The following is a 19,527-nucleotide window of genomic DNA, read 5'->3' as shown; positions in this document are numbered from 1 at the left end:
ATATTGCAACTAGTGGATTGAATTTTTTCCTCAGTACTTTCAGCTTGAGAAATGCCAAGCATGTTCTTCCCTTTTGGTTTTCTAACTCCAGGTCTTTGCACAGGTCATTATAATATTTCTTTCCTGTCTTTTTAATGACCTTTTGCTTTCTTCATGTATGATATCCTTGATGTCATCCCACAGCTTTTCTGGTCTTTAGTTATTAGTGTTTAATACATCAAATCTATACCTGAGATGGTCTTTAAGTTCAGATATGATATACTCAGGGTCATACTTTGTCTTTTGTGGACTTGTTTAAATTTTCTTCAGCTTCAGCTTGAACTTGCATGTGAGCAATCGATGGTCTATTCGGCAGTTGGCCCCTGGCCTTGTTCTGACTGATGATATTGAGCTTATTAATCGTGTCTTTCCACAGTTATAGTCACTTTGATCCCTGTGTATTCCATCTGGCAAGGTCCATGTGTATAATCACCATTAATGTTGTCGAAAAAAAGTATTTGTAATGAATAAGTCGTTGGTTTTGCGAAATTCTGTCATGCGATCTCCTATGTCATTTCTGTCACCAACTAAGGTCATATTTTCCAGCTATTGACTCTTCTTCAGAAACCCTGGTGGTGTAGTGGTTAGGTGCTACAGCTACTAACCAAAAGGTCAGCAGTTCAAATCCACCAGGTGCTTCTTGGAAACTCTATGGGCCAGTTCTACTCTGTCCTATAGGATCACTATGAGTCAGAATCAACTTGATGGCAATGGGTTTTTGGTTTTTTGGGACCCTTCTTCTTTGGTTCCAACTTTTTGCAATAATTGCCAGTAATTATTAGTGCATCTTGATTGCCTGTTTGATCAATTTCAGATTGTGGAAATTGGTGAAAAATCATCAGTTTCTTCATCTTTGGCATTAGTGATTGGTTTGTAAATTTGAATAGTCGTATTAACTAGTCTTCCTTGTAGGCCTATGGATATCATCCTATTAATGACATTATTGTACTGCAGGATAGATCTTGAAGTATTCCTTTTGACAGTGAATGCATTCCTCTTCAATTTGTCATTCCCAGCCCAGTAGACCATATGATTGTCTGATTCAAAATGGCCAATACTAGTCCATTTCAGCTCACTAATGTCTAGGATATCTGTCTTCAAGTGTTCCATCTCATTTTTGACAACTTCCAATTTTCCTAGATTCATACTTCATACATTCCATGTTCCAGTTATTAATGGATGTTTTCAGCTATTTCTTCTCATTTTGAGTCATGCCACATCAGCAAATGAAATAGGTGTAGGTATTATGGAATAGGTGCAATTATTAATCCCCATACTACCAATAAAGGAACCAAGTCAGGAGAGAGATTAATTAACTTCTATAAGTCTGTGCAGCTGGTGAAAGAAATGGGAACTCTACCAGGCCTATATGAACCCAAAGTCCGTGCTCTTATTCACCTGTCACCACCACCACTTGTCTGTACCGATGCCCAGTGTAGGCAGATCCACAGGGATGGAAAGGTGATTAGTGGTTGCCAGGGGTTGGTAGAAGAGGGGATGGATGGGGAATTGACTGCTAATGGATTTCTTTTGGAACGGTGAAAATATCTGCAATTAGACAGTCATAGCTGGTTGTACAACTCTGTGACTATACTACAAACCACTGAATTGTACACTTAAAAGGGTAAATTTTATAGTATGTGAATTGCATCTCAATAACCCATTGCCACTGGGTCAATTCCAATTCGTAGCAACCCTATAGGACAGAGTAGAACTGCCAAATAGGGTTTCCAAGGAATGGCTGGTGGGTTCGAACTGCCTACCTTTTTGATTAGCAGCTGAACACTTAAGCACTGTGTCACCAGGGCTCTGCATCTCAAAAAGTTTTTATTTAAATAAAAAAATAAATATGGGGCAGGAAGATGAAGTTGTAGAGCTCAGGGAAGGGTATTCCAGACAGAAGGGGTAACAAGTGCTAAAAGGAGCCTGGTCTTTTCAAGAAACTGAGGAAGGGTCAGTGACTGGAGTACACCCCAGGGCATTTAGAGGATATCTGGTTCCTTATCCTAAGAGGAATGTCCTTGGGTGTCAAAAACTGTTTATGCTCTATTACTAACCTAAAGCTTGGCAGTTTCCACCCACCTAGTGGTACCATAGAAAAAAGGCCTAGAGATCTGCTTCTGAAAACTCAGCCATTGAAAACCCTGTGGAGCAGAGTTCTACTCTGACACACATGGGGTCGCCATGAGTCGGAGTCAACTTGACAGCAGCAAGTTTGGCTTTTGTTTTATCCTAAGAGGAATCGATGGGCTCTGAGAAGGCAGGTGGTGCCTTGATACAGCCTTGCACTCAGGAGGAAGGCTCACTCTGCTGCTGTGTGGAGAGTGAGTTGGGCAGATGTCAGAAGCTGCTTCGAGAGCCTAGAGAAGAAGTCATTGCATCAGTGCAGGGATAGGGATGTACTTGGGAAATAGGAGGTGAATTTGACCAGACTGTAAGGGATTGGATTTGGAGGATTTCATTCAGGTTTCTAGTTTGTGCAAAAGGTAGGGCCATTTTCCAAGAGAGAGCAGAGGCCAGGCTTGGGTTTGGGAAGATCTTGAGTTTAATCTTAGACACATTGTATCTGAAGTGCCTTTGATACATGCAAGGGGAGATGTCACAGTGTAGAATTGTGGAGCTCGCAGAGGTCTGACCTGGAGATCTGAGCTGGAAAGCATGTGTGTGCACATGGAAAATGAAGGTTTGTGCAGGATGGAATTCCCTGGGACAAGCCTAGTAGTTAGGCTTTCCTTGCAGGTAGCACCACCCCCCAGAATGGGGGCTTCTTAGATGTCTATCCAACCCATTACAGAGCAGCAGTCAACAGCTCTCATGTGGGTGACCTGCTCCCATGTCACCTCTTTTCTTTACAGCTTGACCCTTCTCCAACCCGTGAGTCTTCCTCATGACCCCCTAGACAGTCCCTCACCCTGGCTGTGTTATTCCTGCAGTTCGAGGTAAGAGGGTTGATATTCCCTCTTGATGTGCAGCTCTCAACCCAGCAAGCAGCAGTGCCCTCAATTTCAAATAATTGATATTACAGAAAACCCAGGGCCGGGTGCCAGCCTCACAGTTTCCAAACATTTAATGGTCCAACTTTTTCAGTTTCATCAAAGCCAAGCTTAGAAACCCCCCGATGGCCCACTGCTAACACAGCAGGGCACCTTCCTTGACCTCCCTGCCCCTTAGGTTCTGTAGGGCAGGGTGAAACCTCTGGCTAGATGGCAGCAGCCAGGTGCCCGTCAGTGCCCTTGTGCCCACACAGGGGCCTCAGGCTTGGCAGGCTGGGTAGACCCGCCTTCCTGCAGGGCGTCAGCTGGTCAGCTGGGCTGAGTAGGCTCAGGTATCCAGAAATTGGCATCAGCAACCTTTTTTTTTTTGGTTTAAGCTGTCAAGACAGGACACAGCTGTTTGTGACAGAAAATGAAGCATAGGGCAGGATAGCTTGGATGGCAGGAGCAATGGGGGAATCTCTCTGCACTAGGGAGTGTGGGCAAAGGAAGATGGGAAAAGGGGGTGGACAGAGGGATGTGGGACAGATGAGAAACTGAGAGAAGATCAAAGACAGTGAGGCAGAGATAGAGAGTGGAGGGGAATGAAGACAGGCAGAAAGAGGCAGAGAAATAAAGTCACAGATACTAGACACAGAAAAAGACAAGAAACACTGAGACAAATTGGGAGGGCACACCACCCTGTCAGACTTACAGCCACTGAGAGGGTTAAAAGGCATTGAAAAGGACACTTGGCTTTAGCGGTTTGTTTTATAATTGGTCAAAGTGAGCCTTGTTGATAATGCTGAGGCCCGCAGCTTATGTTGCTGTTGCTATTATTTATTTTTTTTAGTAGTAGTAGCAGTAGTAGCAGTTTAGTAATCATAGAACTAGGACTTGCTTTTAAATGGAGCTTTACAGATTCTTCGCAGCTATCATTCCAGGTAGACTTTATAATCTCTGCTTTAATAGCTGAGAAAACTGATTCCCTGAGAAGTCGAATTGCTTTCAGAAAGCTGCACAGATTGTCAGGAACTGAGCTCTTCAGTTTATTAATGATCTGTCTTTGGGCATTTCCATTCCACCTCGGGCTCCCTACCCCCCATTCCCCATGTGCGAATGAGTGTATTTATTTGAAGGCAGAAGAGACGGCAGTGGAAAGTAATAATATAGTGGGGCCATCACTTTAACAAATCTCCAGTTTGCAAACGTTTTCACCTCCATCCTGTGTATTGGGAACGAACGCTTGAGGACAGCAGGAAAGGAGACAGAAATGAGTCACGACGGCCAAGAGGAAGGCTGGGAGAGGGCTGTGACACTAACTTTTTTGGGGTGTCTGCACAATGTTCTCAATTCAGAGAAGCCTTATGGGCATAGATCTGCCCAGCAGTGACAGAGACGGGATGAGGGGTGCCCCCCTGAGCTGTGGTAGGACAGCCAGGTTTCCTCTCCTGGAACGTTTGAACTGTGAAACGAGACCTAGAGCCTGAGACTTGGTAGCTCAATTATGTCTGTGAGGACATATGTCTCAGCTGCTCTCCCCAAATCTGCAGTGGTTTCCACCATTCTTTTTTTTTTTTTTTTGAAAATTTTGTGGTTTAGGTGAAAGTTTACAGAGCAAATTAGTTTCCCATTCAACAATCTATACACAGATTTTTTTCATAACATTGGTTACAATTCCCTTAATGTGTCAGCGCTCTCCCCACTTCTACCCGTTTCCATTCACCCAGCTTTCCTGCCTTCTGAACTTCAATTTTTAGTAAATGCTATCCTTTTAGTCTCGTATATTTGAATGTTCTGAGGAATTCACTCTTTACTGGTGTTACTGTTCACTTTATAGGTCTGCCGATTGTTTGACTGAAAGGCGATCTCTGGAGTGGGTTCAGTCTGAAAGGTGTCTAAGGGTCATAGTCTTGGGGGTTCCATCATTCTCTATCAGACCAGTAAGTCTGGTCTTCTTTTTTTTTTTATGAATTTGAATTTTGTTCTACACTTTTCTCCCACTTTGTCTGATAACCTCTATTGTGATTTCTGTCAGAGCAGTAGGTAGTGGTAGATGGGCACCATCTAGTTCTTCTGGTCTAGGGCTAGAGGAGACTGTAGTTTGTGTGATCCATTAGTCCTTTGGACTAATTGTTTCCGTGAGTCTTTAGTTTTCTTCACTTTTCTTCGTTCCAGATGGGAGGAGACCAATAGTTATATCTTAGGTGGTTGCTCACAAACTTTTAAGAACCTAGGTGTCACTCACCAAAATAGGATGTAGAACATTGTCTTTATGGATTATGTTATGCCAATTGACCTAGATGCCCCCCAAGATTATGGCCCCTAGCCATCAAGTCTGGTAACTCAGTCCTGGTTCAACCATTCTTATGACCTGAATTCTCTGAGATTTGTGAGATTCCCAGTCTCCTCTAGTAGTTGGGCTATGTGATTTACCCAGAATCCTGTTTGAAAATCTATTATTTTCCCATCCCATGTCCTTCAGTGGGAGCTGACCTACTTCCTTGCCTCTCTTCAACCCAGTGGGAGGTGGGGCTCGTGACCCAGTCCAGCCGATCAAAATCCACTTGAATTCAACTCATAGCAACCCTATAGGACAGGGTAGAACTGCCCCATAGGGTTTCTAAGGCTGTAATCTTTAGGGAAGCAGACTGCCACGTCTTTCTCCTGTGGAGTGGTTGGTGGATTTTAACTGTTGACCTTTCGGATTAGCAGCCCAGTGCTTAACCACTGTGCCACCAGGGCTCCTTCCTAGCCAATCAGAGTGGACTGTGTAGCTTGTTCTCATGCAGGGATTTAGAACTGCATGTGTTACCCTTCTTTGGAAAATATGTCAGATGGAGAACTTGTCTTTCAGTCTTTTACAACTGCCTTTCTTTAATCCTTCCATGCACGGTCAGAACCCTCTTCTTGTATTTCCAGGAAAGAGGGTCCTCAAAGAACTTACAGTCTACCCATACACAGAAAATCCCAAGATCAAAAAAGGAAGGGCAGAGGCAGGAATAAGCACAGCAGGCTAGGAAGAGTCCAGAGGCGGGGCACTTTGCCCAAGCAGGCAAACCATTTAGAGGAATCTATTTTAAATTGATTGTTTTATTTGCTGGATTTTATATCGACATGTTTTGCTTTGTTCTCAATGTGTTCTGGGACGGCAGCCTATTCATTTATTATTAAGAGAACGGTAATTATTTCCAGGAGCTCCTGAGAATACACTTTGCTTCCCTTCTGCCTCATCTCTGCTGAGTCTGGTGTAACCTTCCTGTCTCTGAGGACATCTGTGGCTGGAAATGACAGCCTATGCATACCTGGTGTATACCTGGTGGGGTATACCAATAACCCTGCTCTGGAAGAAAGGCTGCAGACTGCCGCTTCTCAAACGTCAATGGGTATATGGATCTGCTGGGATCTTGCCAAAATGCAGCTTCTGATTTAGGAGATCTGGGGTGATTCCTGAGATCCTACTTCCTAAGAAGCTCCCATGTGATGCTGATGCTTCTGGTCCATGGACCACGTTTTGAGTTGCAGGACTGTAGAAGGTTAGGAGCACATTCTCCACTGGTGAATACCATGGCAGGGCAGAGGAGAGGCTTACCTATAGCTCCTCCATTGATCTCGCTTGACTGTAACCTCAGTAGAAAGAGTGAATGTTTTTGTCTTGCTACAACTGTATCCCCAGTGCCAGGCATATAGATGATTTCAGTTAATATTGTTGAATGAATGTCTCCCACTCCCCCTTTTTCCATGGTTGTGGACATTTGCTTGATATATTCCCAGTTTCCTATTGGGAATGGAGCCTGGACACACATTCATCCCAGTGGGCTATAGTCTTGACCCCTCTCCTAATTCAGGAGAGTCCAGGTTCCAGGGAAGGACCATGAGTCCTGCAGCCCTCTCCTGGACTTGGATAAAACTCATCCTAATGCTTGAGCACCTATCTGAGTTGAAGTGCTCCTTCCATTGACTGTCGCACTGATCTTCACCTCATGCCCATGGAGCAGCCTAGCTGGATATTGATTCTCGATAAATATTTCACCAGAGTTCCTTATATCCTCTTGGAGTCAATGATTAATGCTGCTGACCTCTTCGTATTACAGCTTTTCTGGCCTGGTTAATTTTCGCAAAACTTTTGGCACTTTACTGCCTCCTTACTTGGAAATCCTAGAAAAGCTGCATGTTTGGAGGGGGAATTAGGCCAGTGGTGACATGAAGCACCAGCATCACGCTGTAAGATCATCACCGGTTTCTTAGTTTGAGTCCCCACCCAGAAACTTGGCACTCTCTCCTTTAAGTTCACCAGCTAGAATACAGGTTTTGAAAAGCCCAAAGCAATGAGCTATTATGCAAGGTCTCTAATCCTTAATTCTCAACTGCAAAATGGGAATAGCTGTACCTTCCTCGTGGGACTTTAATTTTGATTAAGGTGTCATATAATAGAAATAAACTGGTTAGCACAGGATCTGACATATAGAAAGTGATCCATAAAGGACAGCTCTTTTTACTTTTACTTTTTGTGGGTGAAACTTGAAGCCCAGCATTCCCCAGGGGAGGAATCCTTGTGAACCCAGGCACATATCTCTTAACAGCTCACCATGGAAGAGAGAAGGGTGGGCCCAGTAGGGGAGAAAATGTAGCCTCTCATAGCTAAAATGCAAGGCTGGTGCTCTACCAGGTAGCCCCTGAGATTAGAGTGAGTGGACCATGGGTCTACACAGGAGAGTAGCTCTCAGGTGTCCCTCCCCCTTGGGCTCCCCTAGATTTCTTTTCCAATACCTTTTCAGCCTCCCTGCTCTGGATATGGCTATCACCTGTGCACACCACTTGGCACTTGTCCAGAATTGGTTTCGTCCTGATGTTTATATTTTCTAAGTAGCCCAGGTCATGTCAAATTTTATTCCTGTCTTCTGAGTTTTTTCATCACCAGTAACTTAGAGTATAGCAATTTCATTTATTTAGTTATTCAGCAAATATTTAGTGAGCATTTCCTATATGCGGACACACAATCCTAGGATAGGACACATCCAAGGATACAGAGGAGAACAAACCAGAGAAAGGTTCTGTCATCATGGAGCTTAAATGTACTTTGCAAAGGTGGTGCTAGATTTTTCACTTAAGGATCAAGATGATGACTAGACCAGTCCAGAGAGAATCCTGTGGAATGCATACACAATAGACATTTATTGACTGACTGACGATGAATGTACAATTGTAAGGAATGAAAGGAAGAGATGGTGGAGAAGAGAGATGGAGTGAGGTAGATTCACAGTTCTTCCTGGGAGCCAAGATGTAATGATCAAAAACATGCATTCCATAGTCAATGAAAATAAGAGACTGGTTTGAGCTTTGACTATGTGCTAGCTATTATGATTGGAAAAAAAGAATACATTGCAGTAAACAAGACAGACCAATTCCTGCCTTCATCAAGCTTAATGCCCAGCTAAACATTCCTGCTTGGTTTTCTCTGTGTCTCAGTGAGCTCAGAGCCTCTTACAGTATCATCTCAGTTGCTGGAAGGATGCATCTAAAACAAACAAACAAACAAAAAAACAAACCCATTGCTGTTGAGTCTATTCTGACTATAGTGTTGCTATGATTCAGAATCGATTTGACGGCATTTATTTTTTTTTAATTATTTTTTTTTATTAATGCACCCTTCCAGGATCTGAGATGACATTGTAAGAGGCTCTGAGCTCATTGAGACACAGGGAAAACCAAGCAGGGATGTTTAGCTGGAGATTAAACTTGATAAAGGCAGAGATCGATATGCCTTCTTTATTGCAATATGAGGGTAAGTCAGAAAGTATTGCTATGAAATCATAGAAACCTTTATTAAACAAAAAATCAACATGTGAAGCTATTGTTTCTCAACATATCCTCCACCTAAATCTATACAGTTCTGAAGGCTATGTTTCCACCTTTCTAACCCTTCCCTGAAGAATTCTGCACTCTTCAATTTATACCATGTCAAAATGGCAGTCTTGGCATCCTCAAGGGACTCAAATCTTGTTCTTTTTAAGTGTTCTTTGAGTTTCGGAAACAAAAAGAAGCCTGAAAGAGCAAGATCAGGGCTGGGGTAAGGTTTCCCAATGAAATTCTCATAGGACCACCCTTGCTACCCTCAAAGAATGAGCAGGTACACATTGTCATAATGGGAAAAAATTCCTTGGTGCAACTTTCCTGGGTTTTTTCTCACCAGTGCAGGTGTTTTTTTTTGTTTTTTAATTGTGCTTTAGGTGAAAGCTTACAGCTCAAGTGAGTTTCTCATACAGAAAATTTATACACCTATTGTTATGTGATTCCTAGTTGCAATCCCTACAATGTGACAGCACACTCCTTCTCTCCACCATGTATTTCCTGTGTCCTTTCAACCAGCTCCTGTCCCCCTCTGCCTTCTCATCTTGCCTCCACACAGGAGCTGCCCACTTAGTCTCATGTGTCTACTTGAGCTAAGAAGCACACTCCTCACCAGTATCATTTTATGTCTTATAGTTCAGCCTAATCTTTGTCTGAAGAGTTGGCTTTGGGAATGGTTTTTTTTTTGGCTATCAGAGAGTCTGGAGGCCATGACCTCTGGGGTCCCTCCAGTCTTAGACCATTAAGTCTGGTCTCTACTAGAATTTGAGGTCTGCATCCCACTTTTCTCCTGCTCCATCAGGGATTCTCTGTTGTGTTCCCTCTCAGGGCAGTCATTGGTGGCAGCTGGGCACCATCTAGCTCTTCAGGTCTCAGGCTGATGAAGCCTCTGGTTTTATGTGGCCCTTTCTGTCTCTTGGGCTAATATTTTTCTTGTGTCTGTGGTGTTCCTCATTCTTGTTTGCTCCAGGTGGGTTGAGACCAATTGATGCATCTTAGATGGCCACTTGTAAGTTTTTTAAGACCCCAGATGCCAGTCACCAAAGTGGGATGCAGAAGCAGTTTTTAATTTTCTTAAAACTTCTTTCATAATAAGCCAGCTGATAATCCTGTGTCCTTTGAGAAAATCCATCAAGATTACGCCTTAGAAATCCCCAAAAGTAGTTGCCATAACCTTCTGAGTGGACTTCCTTCTCTTGGCTCATTTTGAGGTCTTCCCAGCCTTCCTTAAAACACTTGGTCCATCTAAAAACTGTTGTTTTATGCAGGGCAGCATTCTCATAATCTTGTTGCTAAAGCTTCAATGATTTGGGAAGATGTCCACTTGAATTTTGTTAGAAATTTGATATTAGCCTTGACCTCAAAGTTGTTTTTTTTTTATGGCACAAAAGTATCCTTTTTTTTTTTTGAAGCACCCTAACGAGACTAAGACAAGTGTATTACTGAGAGAACTTGTTGGCAGCCATCCACTGATCACAAAGACATATTTAAACATGTTTTGTTTGGAATAAACCCATGCATGTATGAACTGGAACCCTAGTAACAATACTTTATGACTTATCCTCATATATTCTTTTTTTCGAGGCATAACAACTAGCACGTGGTCAAAGCTCAAACCATTTGTTGACAGTGGAATGCATGTTCTTGATCATTCCATCATTGTTCCCAGGAAGAACCATGGACCTACATTACCCCACCTCCCTTCTCCCCCATCTCTTCCTTTCATTCCTTACAACTGTACATTCACTGAGTCAGTCAGTCAGTCAATAAGTATCTATTATGTATGTATTCCACAGGATTCTCACTGGGCTGGTCTAGTCACCATCTTAATATAGATCACAAGTTTTACTGAATGTATTTGGGATACGAGAAGATTTTGGATGCCTTCCTAAAACAATTAGCTATACAATGATCAGTTGATTATTATTCAAAGTTGTTAAATCCTAAATCTTGAAATCCTTTTTTTTTTTAACTAAGCTGATTACATGAGCAACTAGCATTGTTTCAGTTTAACTTCAGCTGCCATAACGTTGTCTATTCCATTTTGGACTGTATTTAAATTAAGTTAGGGTTTCTTAACCTCAGCACTGTTGACATTGGGACTGGATCATTTTTGTGGCGGGGGCTGTCCTGTGCATTGTAGGATGTTTAGCGGCATCACTGGCCTCTACCTGCTTGATGTCAGTAAAATCTCTTCCATATGTGACAACGAAAAATGTCTCCAAATCTGTTGACAAACCCGTTGCCACTGAGTTAATTCTGACTCATGGCGGTTCTCCAGACATTGCCAGATGTCCACTGGAAGAAAATACCCCACAGTTGAGAAATACTTCATTATAAGCACCTGTACTTTTTAATAATGAATTTTTTTTTTTTTTTTTTTTGAGTTATACCTGCTCTGGAATCAAGCACTGACTCTGCTGTATATGAGCTATGTGACCATGGGCAAGGTCCTTGGCCTGAGATTGCTTCCTCATCTGAACAAAGTGAATAATAAAGTCCATCCCCCAAAGTTGTGGTGCTGCTTAAAGGGAATGGCTTAAAGGGGATGTGTAATGGACCGAACGGTGTGGGTGTTCAACAGGTGTGAATCACATCTTATTCTTTGGTTAATAGAATTGACCATTGCCTAAAACCATACACGCTTAGAAAGTATATGTGTATGTGTGTGAGTGTGCACAGGTGTGTTACAGGTGGCGGGATATATTGCTGAGAAAGAATTTCTATGTGACTCAAGAACTTCCTGGCAGAACATCAGCAATATCAAGCAACACTCAGAGCACAAACTTTTGAGTAAGAAAGACTTGTAGTCGACTCCTGGGCCCACCAGCTACTTGCTAGGTGATACCTTGGGCAAGCTGTATAACTTCTCTGCCTCAGTTTCCTTATCTGACATACCAAGATATTAACAGTATCCATTTTGTAGAGTTACTGTGTAGTGAGGCTGAGATGGCATCATGGATGTAAATCACTTAGCACCATGCCTGTGGCCCAGAGTCCAGTTTGCTCAGTAACTGTTAGTTGTCATTGCTATTGTTACTGATGTTACTTCACCCATGTGTACATATCCTGGGGTGACTTCAAAGAGGATAGTGGCCTCTTTCCAAGGGTTTCTGATCATTCCAGAGTTGTTCAGTTAACAACTTCCCTAATGAGCTCAAGACTCCATCAGCGGGACCCATTGTTTTTCCTGGTAAATCTCTGTCAACATGGTTTCAGTTCCTGCATCAACATTGCACCAATTGCATATTCACAGCCTGCATGGGACCCGAGACTATCAATTGCCACAATGGAGTAAATGATATTCATTGTTAAAACAGGGTAAATGCCTATTTCCTTTACACAATGGAAGGAATTGTTGTAGGCTATTAAGTAAATAACTATAAATAACCCACTATAAAATGCTTTACATATGCCTTATCGCACTGAACTGCAACATTCTGAAGTAGCTGTTATGGCTGGGTAAATTATACGTGTTTCTAAACACTGTCCAAAATACATATTTACCCGTACTTAAAGCCCTACACTAAACAGTCTCTATGGCAACCAGAAAAACACAAAAGCCTTATTAAGCATTCTTTGTAGTATTTTTAGGAGTTTAATCATTAGGAGAAAGCTCATAGGCCATGCAGGCACCAGGGAACACAAAGAAAGAAAGTCTTTATAGAACAAAAGAATGAGGCTGGCTTTGAACCTGGTGGGAGAGGAATTTTTTTTTTTTTTTTTAAAACTAATAATCACCAAGAACTGTCTCTTTGTGAAGGCAATGCTGTGTTTGGGGTACATCAGACTATTTTAGAATTACAATCTGGTTTCTCAGCAGAGAAGAGGGATTCCTCAATTAAGATTTCCAGTGAAAGATCACTTTCAAATTCTTCTCTTTAGTCACACCAAGAAAAGATTTCCTTGATGTTCAAAGTAGAGGCAACATGCAATGTCCATGTTGAGCCTGAGTCACATAGCTCTTTGAAGGGAAATTCCAGTGGTTTAATTGGGGTGGAGCCATATCCCATTGTTTGAGTATTATATTCATCCAGATAGCCTATAGAATGTTGCAGTAACAATGTAAATGGAAGTGTTGATGACTTAGAGCTAAAATTTATTTCTTGCTCATGATCCATGTCCAGTGCCAGCTGGTGAAATATCTGCTGCACACTCAGGGACCCAGGGACCCCACACTTCTGTGAAGCTACATTTGTTTTTCAGGGTTCTGTAGCAGGGAAAGAGAGAGCTGAAGGGTGGCTTGGTGATCCAGAAGTGGCATACCTCATTTTCACCCATATCCTATTGGCCAGAGCTCGAATCATGTGGTTTCATCTGACCTGCAACAAAACTTGGAAATGTAAGGGAAGCACATGGGATATTTGGTGAGCACGAAATATATTTGAGACAAACACCACTTAACCATTAGAGCTATGCTACTTGATCTTATCTGTAAAATCAACCTTGCAATGCAATATTTTCCCCATTCACTCATGGGGAAACAGGCTGAGATCTTACATGACTTGTTTAAGGTCACTCAGCAAAACATTGGAAGGGTGAAGATGAAATTCAGGTCACTCTAAAGCTGAACAGAAGATACTCTGTGACCCCGCAGTTCCACTTCTAGATGCTTTTCCAGAAATGCATGCATATGTTCACCAAGAGATGTGTTCAGTAATTCTCACAGCAGCACTGTTTGTAATGATCCTAAACTAGAAACAACCCAGTATCCACTGACAGTGGAATAGGTAATTGTGGTATATTCACACAATGGAATACAGTGCAATACTGAGAATGAATGAATTATAGCTACCCACAGACATGGATATGTGTCACTATATTGCCTTCCTGTTGCTGCTGTAAGAGATTAATAGAAACTTGGTAGCTTAAAACAATACAAATTTGTTATCTTACAGCTCTGGCGACTAGAGGTCTGAAATAGGTCTCGCTGGGCTAAAATTAAGATGTCAGCAAGGCCGCATTCCTTTTGGACATCCTAGGAGATAATCCAGTTCTTTGCCTTTTCCAGCTCCTAGAGAGGCTGCCTGCATCCTTTCTTCCATCTTGAAAGCCACCAGTGTAACATCTGCAAATCTGTCTCTGACTCTGATTCACCTGCTTCCCACTTTCTTTTATAAGGACCCTTGTGATTTGGCCCACCCAGATATTCCAGGATAATCTCCACATCTCAAGATCCTTAATTTAATCACCACTGCAAAATCCCTTTTGCCCTGTAAGGTAGCATATTCATAGGTTCCAAGAATTAGGCATGGACATCTTTTTCTTGGGGAGAGGGTAAGGAGGGCCATTATTCTGCCTACCACATTCACAAACATTAGGTTGAGTGAAAGAAGCCAGGTACAAAAGAGTTCATATTGTATGATTTCATACTGTATGATTCAACAGTAAGCAAAATTAATCTATGCTGATAGACTGGAGTTTGGTAGTGACCAAGAGGGTACATCATTAGGGCTTCCATGATATCATGTTCTGTTTTCTTGATCTCAATGCCAGGCACATGGGTGTGTTTACTTTGTGAAGATTCATCTAGCTATGTGTTTATAATTTTGGACATTGCTGTATGTATGCTGTACTTCAGTAGAAGTCTACTTGAAGAAAACTTTTGTAAGTATAAATAATAGGTTCAGATAAGCTTGATTCTATGTAGCATTTAGCTCTCACTCAACCACATTAAAGCAAAGGTCACCCCACCCGCTTAAACATTCTAGCTTGTTTCCCACCCTCACGACCCACTCGTTAATATGGTCCCTTGGAATCATGATTTAGGCTGAAGCTTTCAGCAAATTTGAGAGAATTTTAGAAGTCAGCTACAGTTCACGCTAATACTGACTTTGGGAAGATAATTGTCTTCCTTGAAATCAAATACAAACCTTGGATTTGCAGAGAATGGGGAGAAGACAATGAAGTCCCCTTTCTCTTTGTGCTAGAGGAATACACATGGTCAAGGAGAGAATGAAGTCCAAATGGAAGCAAACCCCAGACCAAGACCAATACTATGGATTGTGCCTGGGGAGTTTTCCATCCTTTTCATTTGAAACCATGATAAAATTCAAAAACAATTGCTCCCACCCAGCTAAAATGAGCTGACAACTGAAAGATTAATCCCATTGTTTTTCTCTGCCCTTTTCCTATCCCCTTAACACACCTGCCACCCAAAACAGCAATTTGGTGGAACCCTGACTGCCAAAAGACAACACTATCTTAGGGAAGGTATTAGTAGTGAATCCTCAAGCTGTTTTATAAACACCTCCTAGGTTGGCAGCAGAAGGCTAAACACAAAATTGCAAAATGAGCAGGAATTTAATTCTGCAGTTTTCATCTGTCATCACATTATGACAGTATGGTGCTCTGGGCTTTGCAGAAGCTACAGGGCAGGAATACAGTATTCCTACTGGCAGGGCTGTTCTTCCATCTGTTCCTGCCCTAGAAGAAATGCTTGAGATCATGATTTTCAAAGATCCAGTGGCTGCCTTTGCCAGAGGTTGCTCTAAAGATCTGTTGGATTCTCAATCAATGGCACTGGTTTTAGATTGTGCTCCCTAGCAAGGCAGTGCAGTTAAATTTCATACTGAATAAGCAACTGCCTTGTGCCAGGTGCTGGGCTAAGTGCAGGATATTTACATGAACTCTACCTGATAGAGAAAACTGGATACCATTGACTACCATGCATTGTAAGGAGTGTTAATATAAAGGTTTGCTTGGAATTACCATGGAAACATAGAGTGAGGAAGCTTAACCCAGCTTACATCTGAGGTTCCACCTGAGCTAGGTTTTGAAGGATGAATAGGAGATTGACTGAGAGGCAAAGTGAAAGGAACTGGGAAAAATATGGATTCATCTGGCAAACATGGAAAAGAATGGAATATAATGAACAATGAGGATGAAAAGACAGTTGGAGTTATATCCTGATGGGTCTTATCTAAGATGATGATGATGATACATTTTCTTCAGGGCAAAGCGTGAACATTGAATGATGTTTAGCAGAAGAGTAAAATGATAAGATTTTGGCTACTGAAGAGTGTAAGATAAGATGATTGTAGAAAGAGAAAGGAAAGACAGGGAGATCTGTAAGGAAGTCATTGCAGGAGCTCAGATATAACTGTGTTCAAAAAACTATTGCTCCCACCTACCTAAAATGAGTCAGAACTCCTTTCAGGATCAGCATTTGCTGGTTCAGATACCATTCCAATGAGTCCTGTTGGGGTGTATTCTCAGACCTTGAGGGAGACGGAGAAGGGAGAGGGAAAATGAGAGACAGGGCATGAGAAGTGGATGATGATGGCGTGATCCTACTATTTACAGCCTCCCCTACTCTTTGCTCAAAGCCCATACACATTCCGTGACATGAGGGCAGTGGATTCTAAGGCAATCTCTTGAAAGGGCAGAGTTCTTTTTTCACGGTGTGATGGACCACAATGGAAACAGCCCACATGGACAGCATACAGCTGTAGGTTGTGGGATGAGTAGGAAACTTCATGAGAGCTTTGAAGCCTGAGTGGGGCAAGGGTTGGCTTGATGACATAGGGCTATAAAAGAGCAAGATGACAGTGAATTGGTCAAAGGCATATTTTGGGGCGATATCTCCCCCAGGAAGACAGATATTGGTTCCTGAGAGGTATATGAATTTTCTAGGGCTGCTGTAACAAAGTACCACAAACTGAGTGACTTAAAAGAACACAAATTTGTTCTCTCAGTTCTGGAGGTCAGAAGTCCAAAGTCAGGGTGTTGGCAGGGTCACGATCCCTCTGAAGACTCTAGGGAAAAATCCCTGCTTGCTTTTTCCAGCCTCTCGTGGCTGCTTGTAATCCTTGTTATCCCTTGGCTTGTAGCTACATCACTGCAGTTTTTCCTCTGTCTTTACATGGCTCTGTGTATGTCTGTCTCTCTGTATGTCCAAATTTCCCTCTTCTTACTGGATTTACAGATCAACCCAATCCAGTATGACCTCATCTTAACTTGATTACATCTGCAAAGTCCCTGTTTTTTCCAAATAAGGTCAAATTCACAGGCTTGAGATGGACGTGAATTTTCGAGGAACACTGTCTTAGCTATCAAGTGTTGCTGTAACAGAAATACCACAAGTGGGTGGCTTTAACAAACAAATTTATTCTCCCACAGCCTAGGAGGCTAGAAGTCCAAATTCAGGGCACCAGCTTCAGGGGAAGACTTTCTCTCTTTGTTGATTCTGGGGGAAGGTCCTTGTCATCAATCTTCCCCTGATCTGGGAACTTGTGAGCACAGGGACCCTGGGTCCAAAGGATGTGCTTTCTTCCCAGGGCTCCTTTCTTGGTAGCATAAGGTCCCTCTCCTTTGTGCTCACTTCTCTGTTTTGTATCTCAAGAGAGATTGACTCAAGATACAACCCGTAGATTGAGTCCTGCCACATTAATATAACTGCCTCTAATCGACAGCAGTGGGTAATCCTGCCTTACTAACAACATAGAAGGTAGGATTTATGACACGTAGGATAATTTTATCAGATCACAAAATGGAAGACAACCACACAATACTGAGAATCATGGCCTAGCCAAATTGACACACATTTTTGGGGGACACAATTCAATTCATAACGGGCACTGTTCAACCCAGTAAAGGAATGATAAAATTTTACTCTTTTTATGTATAAAGCACAGCTATACATTTTTTTTTTTTTACATATAGTAAAGAAATGAATATACAGTTTATTTGTGGCATTAAAATTTAGTGGAGGGGGAGGCGGAGCCAAGATGGCAGAATAGACAGACGCTTCCGTTGAGCCCTCTTTACAACAAAGACCTGAAAAAACAAGTGAAATGAGTATATTTGTGACAAGCTGGGAGCCCTGAGCATCAAAGGCAAGCTTAGACAACGAACTGAGGGGCAGGGGAAGGAAGAGACCGTTCAGAAGTGGAGAGGAGTTGCTGGACCTGAATCGCAGGGAGCCCTCAGGCACCATTCCTGGAGTGGCTGCGGCGGCGGCAGCGGGCTGGTCCTAGCGTTAGGCTATAGTTTCCTCGGGGAGAAGCAGCAGCCACACAGCTCACTCACACCTCCGGAACCTGAGGAGAAGGGCGCTGTGGGCAAAAGCTAAGTACCTGCGTATATTTTACCGCCCCCGCCCCACCCCCAAGCCGGCTTCAGCTGCTGAATCCCCAGGCCTGAGATAGACCCTGGTGAGTACCAGGAGCCGCCCTCCCAGCCTTGGGAAAGGAAAAAATTTCCAACTGGGGGGAAAAGATAATTTGCTAACTCCATTAACTGGGGGAGCTCAGGACAGAAGCGGCTCCCATCCAGGCATAAACCGTCCATGGACCTTGAGCACCTTTCCCTTCTGCATGGACCTGTATGGGGCTATTTTGGGAGAATAGGCCCTTGTTGGCAAACTCCAACCATTTCAGCAGTGCGGTGGAGAGGTGGGTGTTTGACGTTTGACATTGCTTTGCCTATTAAACAAGGTCCTCACCTACCCACAACAGGGACCTAAGGACTGGTGGCTCCACTCAGATCACCCAGCCACCCTCAACAGGGGTCCAAAGATACCTGGTACCTCCAGTCCTTACAACTGAAAACTTTGGGTGCCCATGGTCCCTCTGCAGAACCCACCCACCAGCACACTCTAGGGAACAGAGATGCGTTTTCCTCAGAGACACTCAGGGGTGAGTTCTCAGCCCCTGGCCTTGTTCAGAGCGTGACCCCCTGCTGCAATCAGATATGGGTATATACGCCAATCACCCCTGCCCCTCTAAGACTATAGGACAGAACCTGTACCACACACTTGATGATCAGCTACCTGGAAACCTGAGCTGAATTCATACAAGTAAACGGAATAGACTCCTAGACTGATATACCTGATAACAGCTCTAGCCAGCTGGGGACAGGACACCAGAGCTGCAAAGGTGAAAAGAATCAAGCTAGCTCACTCGAGCAACCCATAGGGGTATACCAAAACAAAACAAAGCAAGCAGCTACGACACAGTAAGCAAGCATAAACTAATACAATAACTTATAGATGGCTTGGAGACAACAGTCAATGTCAAGTCACATAAACAGGCCACGATCACCTCAACAGGCTCTCAAAACAAAGAATCCAGGGATCTTTTAGATGAAAGTGAATTCCTGGAATTACCAGATGCAGAATACAAAAGTTTAATACACAGAACCCTTCAAGACATCAGGAAGGAAATGAGGCAATACGTAGAACAAGCCAAGGAACACATAGATAAAGCAACTGAAGAACTCAGAAAGATTATTCAGGAACATAATGAAAAGTTTAATAAGCTGGAAAAATCCATAGACAGACAGCAAGCAGAAATTCAGAAGATTAACAATAAAATTACAGAAGTAGACAACTCAATAGAAAGTCAGAGGAGCAGAATTGAGCAAGTAGAAGCTAGAATTTCTGAACTCAAAGATAAATCACTTGGCACTAATATATTTTGAAGAAAAATCAGATAAAAGAACTTAAAAAAATGAAGAAACCTGAAGAATCATGTGGGACTCTATTAAGAGAAATAACCTCCAAGTGACTGGAGTACCAGAACAGGGAGGGATAAAAGAAAATACAGAGAAAACTGTTGAGGATTTGTTGGCAGAAAACTTCCCTGATATTGTGAAAGATGAGAAGATATCTATCCAAGATGCTCATCGAACTCCACATAAGGTAGATTTTAAAAGAAAGTCACCA

Source organism: Elephas maximus, chromosome 21 (assembly GCF_024166365.1).
Source record: "Elephas maximus indicus isolate mEleMax1 chromosome 21, mEleMax1 primary haplotype, whole genome shotgun sequence".
NCBI lineage: Eukaryota > Metazoa > Chordata > Mammalia > Proboscidea > Elephantidae > Elephas > Elephas maximus.
The sequence above is the reverse complement of the archived record's forward strand: the minus strand, read 5'-3'. Positions refer to the sequence as shown.